This window comes from Phascolarctos cinereus, unplaced genomic scaffold, assembly GCF_003287225.1.
Source record: "Phascolarctos cinereus isolate Bilbo 61053 unplaced genomic scaffold, phaCin_HiC Scaffold_4;HRSCAF=312, whole genome shotgun sequence".
Taxonomy (NCBI): Eukaryota; Metazoa; Chordata; class Mammalia; order Diprotodontia; family Phascolarctidae; genus Phascolarctos; species Phascolarctos cinereus.
The window spans coordinates 231,374,429-231,388,755 of record NW_027555847.1 but is presented as its reverse complement, the minus strand read 5'-3'; positions in this window follow the sequence as shown (position 1 = coordinate 231,388,755).

Here is a 14,327-nt window from a genome sequence, read left to right as displayed (position 1 = left end):
CTATACTGTTACATTCGTAGTATCACAGAGCTAAAGCTGGAAGGAAATTCCAAGGCAATTTGTTCCAACCCCTTAATGTAACAGAGGAGGAGACTGAGGCCCAGAGAAGTTTAGTGACTTGACAGAATCATACAAGTACAGTAAGCAATAGCAGTAGGATTAGAACCCAGGGTCTTCTGAATGCACTGCTGGGATTCTTTTTGCTTTACTACCTGTTAAAAAAAATAAAGATATTAACTCTTTCTATGTTAGCAAAAAGTATTACAATACATAACACGGAATAGAAATGTTTATTCTACTTAGGGAAAGAATCTCTCAGAATGGGTTATCAGTTTCAGTATATAGTAAGTGATAAATAGATCTGATCCCACAAAGGGGCCTGCTTGCTCCATCAGTCAGTTTCATTTCTACAAGTAGTTAATTTATCAGTAGCTCCTCTAACAGTGAAGTGGATCACAATAGTCAAATAAGTCAGTGGATATTAAAAAAAAAAAAGGACCATCTATGGACCATATAGAGAGTGAACCAGGTAATAACAAAATCCATTATAAACAATAGGGTAGCCCAGTTATTTTGGGTTTTGGAAGTCTAATGCCAAAGATATTGGTCCAAGGTTCTTATGTATTCTCTGCCAGTCTGTTGGACTGAGGATGATAGATCATGGGTATATAGTGCTGACCCAAAGTATGACAAAAACTTGGATCTCCAATTGGAAACAATGAGAGAGAGAGAGAGTCATACATCTAGACCAGGGTAGTGAACCTGTGGTCTTGAGGCCCCATGTGGCCCTCTCGGTCCTCAAGTGCGGCCCTTTGACTGAATCCAAACTTCACAAAGGGCCTTACTTGAGGACCAACAGGGCCACGTGTGGCCTCAAGACTGCAGGCTCACCACTCCTGATCCAGACCATTGCTGTTAGGAATGAACAGAGAGCCTCAGCTATAGCTGGTCAGTTTAATACAAAGAGGAAGTGAAACATTGTGGTCAGCATGCCTATTGCCAATGAGTCAATTAATCAACGAACATTTATTAAGTGCTTAATCTGTTTCAAGCACTGTTCTGAGTATTTGATACACAAAAACAGCACATGAAATAATCTCTTCTCACAAGGATGTACTTTGAGATGGCATTGTGTTGCTGGGCCAGGGTGTGACCATGACAAATCTAAAGTCACCATCACTTATGGGTAGAGAGTTGGCAGATTTTGTAATAAGCCCATCTATGACTGAGCCTCCCTCGACTGTTGGAATTGTACCTGATTGTTGGCATTCCATGACTACCACCGGTAGGTTAATTCTGGTAGCTCTAGTTGAGACGTTGTGACTGAAAAATTAGTAGTCCACAGTTGTACCAATTATTGGGATGATTGATTTGTCAGACATCTAAATTGGATCTATAACCTTTTGCAACTTCGTCTGTCTATCCACAGGTTGTGATAGTCAGGAATATGGGAGACAGTGAAACCAGACCTACTGGAAATCATGTTCTGTGGGTATGGGGCCACTTAAGCTCCTGAGTATTCTTTGCGGTCATATGGACAATGGTGGGATACAATGGATGTCCCCTTGAAATAATGCCTTTGGGCCTCAAATGAAGTTTTTGATTGTGAACAACTCCTCTAAGGTTGTGTTGTTCTTTTACATGCCAATAAACTTGTGGGAGAAGCACATCCTTCACTGTAATGTGAAATCCAGGTGGCTTCTAAGTGGACAATCCCTACGTTGAGATTAGATGAGGAAGTATACTCTGGGAGGTTCAACATAAATTGAGGATACAAAAAAATTTACTGAATCTAATGGCTTTTTCTCAGTTTTCATATTTCTTGACATCTCTGGAGTCTTTGACATCATTGCCATCTTCTCCTGGACTCTCTCATCAGAAGTAATGAGAGGGGAAAAAGCTACTGATCCAGAATATTGCCTTCAGGAATAATCAAGGTGCCTCAGTCATGGTTGGGAAGTGATGTAGTGACGTTGCTCTCTCCTAATTTTCCCCCTACCTATCTGACCACTTCTCAGTCTGCTTTGTTGGATTTTTATCCAGATCACACCCCCCTAACTGTGGGTATCTCCCAAGGCTCTGTCTTGGGCCTTCTGTTCTTGCTTGGTGATTTTGTCAGCTCCTATGGATTCAGTTATGTAGCTGATTTCCAGACCTATATATCCAGCCCTAATCTCTCTCCTGACCTCCAGTCTCATAGCATCAACTACCTTTTAGATATCACAAATTGGTTGTCATGTAGACACCTTAAATTTGACATTGTAAAACTCATTATATTTCCTTCCTAAGCCCATGCCTCTTCAACATTTATTTCCCTATTACTGCTGAGGCCACCACCATTTTCCTAGTCTCCCAGACTCACAATTTCATTGCCATTCTCTATTCCTCTCTTGCACTCACTCATTCCACATATCTAATCTGTTATCTAGTCCTGTTGTTTCTTCCTTCACAATATCTCTTGTATATATTTCCTTCTATCTACCCACATAGCCACAATTTTGGTGCAGGCCCTCATATCCTAATGCCTGGGAATATTGTAATAGTTTGGTCTCTGGATATTGTCTTTCCCTATCTTCCACTCAGATGACAAACTTGTTTTCCTTAAACACAGGTCTAACCACGGCACTTCCCTTCTTAACCAGCTCTGGTATATCCCTATTATGTCCAGGATTAAATTAGAAAGTTGTCTAGGGCTTTCACAACCTGACCCTTTCCTATTTTTCCAAACTTCTTACATGATCTTTTTTCCCCATATACTCTACAATTCAGTGACATTGGCATTCCCCACACTGGATGCTCTATCATCATTCTTTTTTGTTCCCTGTGCCTGGAATGCTTTCCCTTCTCATCTTCATCTCCCTCCTTCTCTGTCTTCCTTCAAGACTCGGTTTAAATCCTGCCTTCTTAAATTCTACCTCCCAAGGCGCCTTCCCAGTTCCTTCCACTGACAGTGTGTTCCCTCCAAGACTACCTTCCATTTATACCATATTTATCTTGTATGTACAATTTCCTCTCATATTGTATCTCAAGAATGTGGCTTCCTTAAGACTAGGGATCATATTTTTGACTTTTCATTTCTCCCTAGTGCTGAATATACAGTAAATGCTTAATAATGCTTGTTGACTGACTGCTCATCCAATTCCATATTTTGTTTCCTTGCTAGCTTAGTCAGAGGGCACATAGCCATCAAGACCAGTTTTCTAGTTTCAATTCCTATATGAGCCAGTTTGCTTCATGGAGAAACCCCCTCCCCCCCAAAAAAAAATTCATTCCATTGCCACAGATCTACATGTCTCTAAGTTTAGATAGCTATTTTACCAGTTCACATTCTTAGCTGCCAGTGGTTCTGGGAAAGAAACTCTCTATATAATGTCATCATCACTGTTGGAAGAGTAATTCAGAGGCATCATTTACTGACAGTGCGTCATTGGTGTCCTATTCATATATATGAATCTATATTGATGGTTAATTTTTAATATTGTTGAAATATTGATTACTCAAAACTGGGATAGCTAGAAATTCTCCCTTGCCCCAGCAAAAACTTTCAGAAAGGGCCTCCTTATTTTTTATTTGCTATAAGATTTCCCACAAAAACCCAGACTGCCAGGAAATAGGCAGTGTGGGGTAATGGAATAGAATCTAGATGGGCTGTCAGAGGACCTAAGGTCAAATTCTGACTCCATTTGCTACCTGGGTGACCTTGGGCAAGTAATTTAATCTCATCAATCCTTTCCACACAGTGGATAGTGGCACAGTGGATAGAGCCCTGAGCCAGGAAGACCTGAGTTTAAATCCAACCTCAGACACTGACTAGCTGCGTGACCTTGGGCAAGTCATTTAACCCTGTTTGCTTCTGTTTGTTCATCTGTAAAATGAGCTAGAGAAGGAGATGGCAAACCACTCCAGTATTGCCAAGAAGACCCCAAATTGGGTCATGAAGAGTCGGACACGACTGAAATGATTGAACAACAATAGGCCTTTCCTCATCTGAAAAAATCAAGAGTTCTTAACCTGGTGTCCATGGAAAGATTTCATAGAATTTATAAATTGTATAGGAAAAGATAATTACACGTTTATTTTTGGTAACCTTTGATTTCCTTTGTAAGACTGTGTATTTTATTTTAGGCTTTTAAACCATTATTCTGAGGAATCCATTGATATCAAGAGATTGCTAAAAGACACTTGAGCCCCCCCCCAAAAAGTTAAGAGCCGCTGGACTAAGTGACCTCTAAGGCAGAGAGGTCTCAAATAGTCCCAAATGCTGTCCAAACTGGATTAAAATGGAATTAGGAAATAGGTAACAAAATAAATACAAATATAATAAAACACAGATGATACTACATTTTAAAACTAAGTCAATATGCTGCCCCCAAGGATCCTTACATATAGCTTAGTGGGCCCTATTTTGATTTTTTCCTAAGGTTTTTTCCAGCTCTAAATCTCATGAAAGATGGATTTCTTTTTAATCTTCCCTCCCCCCTTTCCTCAACTCATGAGCTGCTTGGGTGGTATTTTGTCCTGTGGCTCAAACCTTTCCCATGTCTGGATGAATGAAAATTAGCTCCTATGTTGCCAAGTTAGCCATTTTCAAAGAAGTGTTAACTGACTGTAACAACAATGAATGTTTCTTCAAAGTACTCTGCATTTTTGCCGTAGGTTTATCTTGGGGGAAAAACCATGTCTTACCTTCCCATTCTTTCAAAGGGTGGCTTTCTATACGGGGGTGATTTGTTATTTTTCCTGGGATTGTTAAGAACGGGGAACTTGGGGCTGCCTGCAGGATAGGGCTAAGTCATTTCCAAAAGCCAGAATAGCAGATGTTAGCTGGGAGTTAAAACTATTAAGAGGGTCGTAGACTACATTCATAGAAACATAGCATCCAGATTAAGGGAAGTAATAGTTCCACCGAGCCTTGCTCTGGTCAGATCACATCTGGAGTATTATTGTGTTTGGTGATGGGAACCACATTTTATGTAATTGGCAGGCTAGAGTGCCTCTAAAGAAGTGCAACCGGGATGGTGAAGAGTCTGGATACCGTGTCATATGAGTAACAGATGAAACAGCTGGGGATATTTAGTGTGAATAAGAGAAAATAGAGGGGTGATAGGATGGCTGTCTTCAAGAAGAAAAAGGGTTGTCTGAAAAGGGGAGAACACTTGTTTTTAATAAATGTTTCTCTAATGAAATTAAATTCTGTACTGCTGCCTACACAGAACTGGGAGCAACCGGCTATGGGGAGAAGAACTTGCTACCAGAGCTGTCTGACAGTGGTATGAACTATATGCAGAAGGAACAAGTTCCCCATCTTTGAAAGTATTCAAGTAGACGCTGGGCAAAGCATCTATTGGATTATGTAGATTGGACACAGGAGCAATGAGGTGGTGCAGTGGATAGAGCAACAGGCATGGAGTCAGGAAGACCTGAGCCTCAGATACTTACCAGGTGTGTGACCCTGGGCAAGTCATTTGATCCTGTTTGCCTCAGTTTCTTCATCTGTAAAATGAGCTGGAGAAGGAAATGGCAAACCATTCTAGTGTCTTTGCTGAGAAAACTCCAAATAGGGTCACAAAGAGTCAGACATGACTGAAGTGACTGAATAATAAAAGATTGGACACAGGGTACTGTCAGTCTCTGATGTGCAGACTCTTAGAGTGGCCTTATAATTCAATTCATACATCTAGAATGGGAAGAGCACTCAGACACCAGCTATTCCAACCCTTCCATTTACAGATGAGGATGTGGAAGCTCAAGAAGGTTAAATCTGGGAGTTTGCTGGTAAATGTTTTAAAACCGCTCTCTAGAATGTTTGCGTGGCACACTTTTAAGTTGAATCTCCATTAACATTTTCTCCATCACTTTCTTAAGTCTAGACAATCATCAAAGCAATAAATCAAATCCTGATTTCTGTGGTACAAATACGCCCACTGAGAATTTCATAACCCTACACAGCTGGCTTCTGCACACCCTAGCTCTGGACACACTTGGCCAAGGTCACTCAGTTTCTGAGGTAAGAGCTAAACCCAGGTCCCTTGACTCCAGAACCAGTCACCCTTCTTCTGTACCATGCTCCCTGTGTGTAGAGCCCTTCAATTCAGCTAACATTTATTTAGCACCTACTTTGTGCTAAGCCTTGTACTGGACTGGGGATGCAAAGATGGACACAGGTCTTGCTCTTCTTTCAAGAAGCTTGCAGTCCCTCAGGAATGAGAGAAAGGGATAACTGGTATACAAATAACTATGATAAAAGGGAAAATGGGCAATTACACAGCACAGTGGATACAGTGTCAGGCCTGGAGTTAGGAAGACCTGAGTTCAAATGGGACCTCAGACACTTACTAGCTGTGTGACCCTAGGCAAGTCACTTAACCTGGTTTGCCTCAGTTTGCTCATCTGTAAAATGAGCTGAAGAAGGAAATGGCAAACCACTCCAGTATCTTTGCCAAGAAAAGCCCAAATGGAGTCATGAAGAATCTGACAGGGCTGAAAATGATTCAACAACAACATTAACAAAGGAAAAATGAGATGAGTGTAAAGAAGAACTCCAGCTGAAATGTTATGGGAGATTTAAAGGAAAATTTTCAGAAAAGAGGGAGTAGCTAAGTTGGACATTGAAGGAAGGAAGAATCTCCAACAGATGGAAATTAGGAGTAGGGGGAGTACTTTCTAAGCACGGAGAGAGTCATGAGCAAAGACATGAAATTGGAAGAATGTAGGAAGAGAACAATGAACCCAGAGTGGTTGAGTTTGGCTGGGATGGACAATAATTAGTCAGCAGAATGGTTTTCTCCTCCAGGGCCAGTGTATGGTTACACAATTTCCTTTCTAGCTCCAAGACTAGTTCCCTCTCCATTACTCCAAGCTGCCTGGCACATAGGTGCTTAATAAATGCTCATTGAATTGAATAACAGATACTTGAATTGAATCAAATTTATTGAATTGACTTCAGCTGTGGCTCACTGGGAAGAAAACTCACTGAGGAGGCAGCTACACCTCTCCTTTACAATGTTGTTCGGGGGTGCTCTCTGAATAGAGCAAGGGCTGACTGGCTTGTCATTTGCCTCTTGGGACAGTGGAGGTAGCAGCTGAAGGCAGATTTGGGATCAAAGTGGGAAGCCAGATTTTTAAACCAACAGTGGATTACGCTGACAACCTCTTTTAGTCATATGTCAAGGCAGCGATTCATTGACCTGTTCAAACCCCAGGTCAGCTGTCAGTCAGCAGTCAACAAGCATAGTATTAAGTGCTTACTATATTTCAGGCATTGTGTTAAGTATTGGTTGGTTAGCAAAGGCAAAACCAGCCCCATGTCACCAAGGAGCTCACATTCTGATGATGCAGACATGCAAATAACTGGGTACAAAAGCCATGTGATTTTATAAATAAAGGTAATCTTAGAGGAAGGGGCGTGGTGAAGAGATGGGAAAAGGCTGCTACTAAAGGTGAGATTTGAGCTAAGCTGGATGTCCTGGAGAATATTGCAGGCATGGGGATCAGGTAGTGCAAAGTCAAGGAGAAGCCATATGAAATGTCACATGCAAAGAACAGCAAATAGATGAGCGTCATTGGATCACAGAGAATTTGGAGGGGAGTAAAGCATGAGGGACCTGGAAAGGCAAGAAGGGGTCATGATGCGAAGGGCTTTAAAGGCCAAATAGAGTATTCACCCTAATGGACCCCAGAACGGGAGAGGACATCCTGACTATGAGAAGCAATGCTATTAGCCTTTAATCAGAATGAAGCCTTGAGGTAGAGGAAATCACAGTGACATGTGGAGTGTAAGGAAGCCAGGGGCCCAGACAATTTCTTTTGTTGTCTGAATTCAAGGGTGATATCAAGGCCAGCACATGGAGAAAGGAAAAAGGAGGCCCTGCAAAACACCCCAAACCACAGTTTTCTTGGAGGCTCCATGAGCATGTGGAATGGAGAATGTTAAAGCCAACTGGAACAGACTCCAAGAATGCTTGGGCACAGCTTCTACCCAAATTGTTTTGCAATCAGCTGTTCTTTTTGAAACAGCCAGAAAGTTGCCACCCCACTTCAGGTTGTCAAAGCACCAGGGAGATACTAGGGAAGTTATTATCCTTTTCCCCTGCTCCTGTCAACTTCAAATTTTCTCTTGACCTTCTCCTTTTGCATTGAGGACTTGCCCATATTCTTCTTTCCCTTAAAGCCAAATGAAAATAGTTCCATTCAATTACTGCAGAATTTTGTTCTGATGCTGTTGTCCAAGGATGGGGATAAAAAGTTGGTTATAAGTTTTTGAGAGAGAGAGACAGGGAGAGACAGAGACAGTGGAGAGAAAGACGGAGGAAGGAGATGGGGATAAAAACTTGGTTATAAGTTTTTGAGAGACAGAGATAGAGAGACAGAGAGACACACAGAGTCAGAGACAGAGGCAGAAGAGAGAAAGGCAGAGAGGAAGGAGACATGGAGACACAGACACAGAGAATTGCAGCGAGTCTGAGAGATGTGAGCATACTTATAACAATGAGTGAGCTAGCTTTTTAGCAAGGTTTTTTGGTTTTGTTTTGTTTTAGCAAAGTATTTTTTAAAAATAGTTCTATATTGCTTTTACTCTTATTTCTAAATTGTACTGTGATTAGGCAGGCCATAGAATGTTAAAGTAGGTAAAGTTTGATTTTAGCATAAGGCAAGAGCTTTTACAATGGGAATATTTACTTTAAAAGGCATAATTACAAATACTTACTGCCCCACCCCCAACACGAGAAAGGTGTAACCTCCTTCCTGCCTGCTACACCTCAGTTTCCTGGGGAGTGGAAGGGGAGAAGGTTCATAGTTCAGTTTAGTTTGCATACAGCATAGTCCCAATTTCCAAAACTTGTGTCAGGTTGGAGTTCCAGGCACCATGGCTTCTTAGGGTTTCCATGCCTGGCTGTTTTGGCTGCACTGCCCCAGTATAATCCTCCCCTCAAAGTCACAATGGCTCAAACTCCTGGTCTCCTAGTTCTTTGGGGATTATGTCGGGCACCTGAAACTGAGGAGGACAAACAACACAGAACAGAAACAAACATTGCCAGACACATTTCTTAGCATTGAGGTAAAGGAGAGGAAGCAGGGAAAGATTTTCCTTCCCTTTCACAGGCTTAATTCATGGTGTCTATGTTGGGTGCAGTAGATAAGAGATGTTACATAGAGCCTGAAAAATCTGGGTTCAAGCTCTGCCTCTGATATAATATGGGCTACATGACCATGGCTAAGTCATAGCTTCTCAGGATCCTCAGGAAAGTTTTAAATTACAGAGCGACTGTAGATCTGTATTGGTAGAGGAAGTTTCCTTAACAGGAGATCTCTGTACCAGTGAAACAACAATTCACTCTTCCCTTGCCTCAAACCATCACAGAGGTAGAACTGAAAAGAACCTCAGAGTCTCCATGGTCTAAAACCTCTCCTTTCATCAATGTGGAAACTGGTGATGAGTGAAGTTAAGTGACTTGCCCAGGGTCACATAGGTAGCAAACTTTAAAGTTGGGATTAGAATCTAGGTTCTGTATCTCCAGAGCTTCATTATGCAATGGCCGATCACTATGGGATAAAGTTTTCCCAGACAAGGCAACTCACAAAAACCGTCTTGGTGGAGAGGTCATGACCTGTACAGGGGAAGAAGTAGCAACATGGATAAAATCTTGAATCCATGATTCAATACTAAAGTGATTCAATTCAAATTTGATTCAATAGTAAATCAATAATAAATGATAAAGTGGTAATTTCAGGCTTGAATATATTGGAGGATCTGTTATCTCATAGATGCGGGTCTTTCCTTGAATAACGCAGATTATAATCCAGGTTCTAGCCTTCCAAAATCTCCACCACTTCATAGAAAATCAGATTCGGAAAGGACCTGATTTGTCATATAGTCGACTCATCTTATTTTCTAGACAGAGAAACTAAAGACCAGAAAACACGATTTAGCTAAGGATGCACAGCTAGTTAATATGTTTTCCTTCCCTCTTCTCCCACCCCCAATTCCATTCCATCCTACTCCATTCAATTCCATGAGCTAAATGACATATACTAGGTACCATAATAGCTAAAAAAAAAAAATTACGAAGATAAAAATAAGCACTATCCCTTCCCCCAAGGACCTTATTTGGTAGAAACAGAATGTGCACAGATAAGTAAATTTACAACGTATGCCAAATATATATGAAGTAATTTGGGGGTGAGAGGGGAAAGAGTAGTAATAGCTGGATGAATCAGGAAAGGCCTGTTGTAAGAACCAGGCGTAGGAGGGAGTTAGAGCCTCCATGAAGCAGAGGCAAGGAGGGAGAGTATTCCAGGCAAAGGAGAAAGCATCTGTAAAGACGTAGAGACAGGAAATGGAATGTTTTTTACGAGGAACATTATGGAAGCCAATTTGGTTGGAAGCTAGAGGCTGTAAGGGTGAAAAATGCATAATCAGCTTGGAAATAAAGGTTGGGGTCAGATTGTAAAGGACTTAAATTCCAAATCGACACATTTGTATTTTGTCCCAGAGGATATAGGGAGTCACTGAAGTTTCTTGAGAACTGTAATCAGGTCAACCCTACCATTGTTTCTGGAAAGGACAAGTCATTGTTCACTTAGCGTCACTGTGTCTGCCCAGATTAGAACACCCTTCCGTGGCTATGACTCTTCTATATACGGTCTCTCCCTTTATTAAAGTTGTTTCTCAGGGACTCTCTCCACCCTAGTACAATGCTTGGCATATAGTTATGATTTAATAAATGCTATTTTATTTATTCATTTAAGGTCTTTGAAATTCTGGCTAGAAAGTGTATAATACTGACCTAAAAGTTAGCTTAATAATGTAGATACCAAGTTGAATATAGGGATAAGTACTGAGTCCTCAATATAAAGCAGAGAAAGTTGTTTGTAGAGTTATGAACTCCCTTCTTATTCATAAAAAGTTCACATCTCTGAGCAGGCAAACAGGGTTTAAGATGTCAAAATAATCATATACTTATGAAGAGAATAAGCATTTATATGGCACCTACTATGTGCCAGGACCTGTGTGCTAATCTATTCAAAAATATTATCTCATTTGATCCTCACAATATCCCTGTGACTTAGATGCTATTATTATCTCTATTTTATAGTTGGGGAAACTGAGGTAGACAGAGATTAAGTGACTTGCCCAAGTTCACAAAGTTAGTAAGGGTCTGAGGGCAGATTTTCACTCAGATCTTCCCTGTCTCCATCTCTATCCCCTGTACCACCAGTTACTTCATGAGATAAAAGATTTGAGGGACTGATGTAAGAATATGCTAATGTTGAGCTTTCACTTTACACTCTACATACTAACATCAGAAAATTCATCTCCAAGAAGGGAGAAAAACTAAGTTGAATGGGGGGGGGAAGCATAATGTTATGGATTTCAATGGCTGTCAAGAGGGCACCACCCTCCTTCTGGTGGTTTACAACCTCAGCCTTCTTCAGCTCCTCCTTCCCTTTCACCTCCAATCAATTGCCCTTTCACTTCACATCCAATCAATTGCCAAATCAGGCCAGTTTTATATCCACCATCTCTGTCATATTTGTCTCTTTATCTCTGCTTCTGTAGTCATCATCCTTGCCACCTCTCACCCACGCTACTTCAGGAGTCTCCTAAATGAGCTCCCTCTCTCACATCTGTCCTTTCTCTGATCCATTCTCCATAGAACAGCCAAAACAATTTTCCTAAAGTGCGGGTTTGACCATGTCACCACTCTGCTCAGCAAACTCCAGTCACTCCTTTTTACCTCTGGGATCAATCTGTCAAAAAGCATTTACTAATCCCTTACTATGTGCTGAACACGATGCTAAATACTGGGTATACAAATACAAATTCCTCCAGTTGACATTTAAAGCTCTTCTCAAATAAGATCCAACCTGCTTCTTTAGACTTATTCTATGCTACCCCTTTAGGGGTTCTAGGGTTCAGCCAAACCAGCTCTCTTGCTATTCCATACACATGATATTTCAGCTCACATCTGTACCACAGTAAAAAATCCAAAACAGCTGCTTTGTATTCTCATAAATAGGTACAGGAGGATTCCTTTCATTCCATTAACACCAGATATCTGGCTCTATACTCATAGAGTTTCTTGGAGGTCCTGCATTCTTCATCACCACCCACAGTGTGCCAACCTTAGGGTTTCAGTTGCTATGAGTGAGGTAGGATATGTTACAAATGTTGTTCTTCTGCTGCTATCTTTAGTATCCTCATACGTATACTTCTATCCACTTTCATCCAGAATTGCCCTGAGAACTCTTTTCAGAATTGGAACACTAATGAATGCATTGTTGATGGAGTTGTGAACTGATCCAACCATTCTGAAGGGTAATTTGAAGCTATGCCCAAAGGGCTATAAAACTGTGCATCCCTTTGATCCAGCAATACCGCTACTAGGTCTGTATTCCAAAGAGATCATAAAAATGGAAAAGGACCCATTTGTACAAAAACATTTATAGCAGCTCTTTTTGTGTTGGCAAGGAATTGGAATTTGAGGGGATGCCATAAATTGGGAAATGGCCGAACAAGTTGTGATATATGAATATAATGGAATATTATTGTGCTATAAGAAATGATGAGCAGACAGATTTCAGAAAAACCTGGAAAGACTTACATGAAATGATGCTGAGTGAAGTGACGAGACTAGGAGAACATCATACACAGTAACAATAACATTGTGCAATGATCAGCTGTGATAGATGTAGCTCTTCTCAGCAATGCAATGATCTAAGATAATTCCAAAAGACTCATGCTAACCACATCCAGAGAAAGAACTATGGAGTCTGAATGCAGATTGAAGCGTACTAATTTCTCTTTTTTTGTTTGTTTTTTCTTTCTCATAGTTTTTCCTTTTGTTCTGATTCTTCTTTCACAACATGACTAATGTGGAAATATGTTGAATAGACAAAAAGAACTCTTTTCAGACATAGATTGACACCCAAGGGGATGTTCAGGGAATCCAAAATGTCTTCATGTGGTTTTAAGTTATGAAAGCTGAAAATTTCACTAAAACTTTTGGGACACTCTGCATATCTCTTGTGTGCCTCATCAGTTTTATACGGAGTCCTGCGATTTGTTAGTTTCATGATCAGGGATGAGACTGCTACTTTAAAAGCCAATCTCAACTCCATATAGCTTGAGATTGTTTGCTGCTGGGGCGAGTTATGATCCAGTGAGCCCAAGATAGGACAAAGCAGGCCTTTTCACATCCAACCATAGGTCCTGGGTGACTCCAGCTTCAATTTTCCTGCTCTCTCTTTGCATGTTAGATTTTTGACAATTCCCTTTTTAAAATCCTCTAAGGCTGTGGGACATGGCAGAAACTCTGAAAATGGAGGAGAGATTGGAATTTAGGGGGCTCCAATCTATGAGAGGCAGCAAGGGACTGGAGGCGTGTTTCTATTGAAAAAGGGAATTCTTGGAGGAGGAACAAAGTAGGTTGGAGCTCCTATAACTTATAGTCTTAGAGAACTGCCTAGAACCCTAGGAGGTAGAGTCTGAGACTGGGTTTCCTTGGCTCTGAGACCAGCTCACTACTATGCCATGGTGCATATATAATTTTACAATAATGTGTATGCATTATACAATATAATCTACCCCAATTTAAATCCCAATGAATAATTAGTTGGTACCCATGAAAATATTTGTGAAAATTAATTTTCAAATGGGAGGTAGGTTGGCTTAGCATACAGAGGGTACACTTCAGGGACCCAGGTCCAAGTGAGCCTATGATGCATATTATCTGTGTGACTCTGGACAAGTCACTACATCTCAGAGGCCAAGGAAACTCTCAAAGATGGTAAACAGCAGAACAAGGGCTACTTTGCCTTGACAGAGGAAGTTTCTTTGTTGAAAGATCTTTGGAGACAATAAGGTGGTTCAGTGGCTAGAGTGCTGGTCTTGGAATCAAGAAGACCTGAGTTCAAATCCAGCCTCAGACACTTACTAGCTGTGGGATCCTAGGCAAGTCACTGAACCTCTGTTTGCTTGTTTACTCAATGGAGATAATGACAGCACCTACCTTGTAAGGTTATTGTGAAGATCAAATAAGATAATATTTCTAAAGTGTTTAGCACAGTTCCTGGAATATAGTAAGCACTATATAAATGCTTATTCCCTTCCTTTATATACCAATAAAACGATGAGTCTGGTCCACAAAAAGTCAGATGTATTTTCATTCACATCATATTTTCTTCCCTTCTTTCCTATTGTTATCACTCTGAATTTGTTTTTGTTGACTTTGGACCCCATGTGCTTTTTCTCTCTAATGCATATTTGAAACCAGCAAACCCGCCTCTTTCTGTTGCATTATGGAGTCTGCAACTGGAGATATATG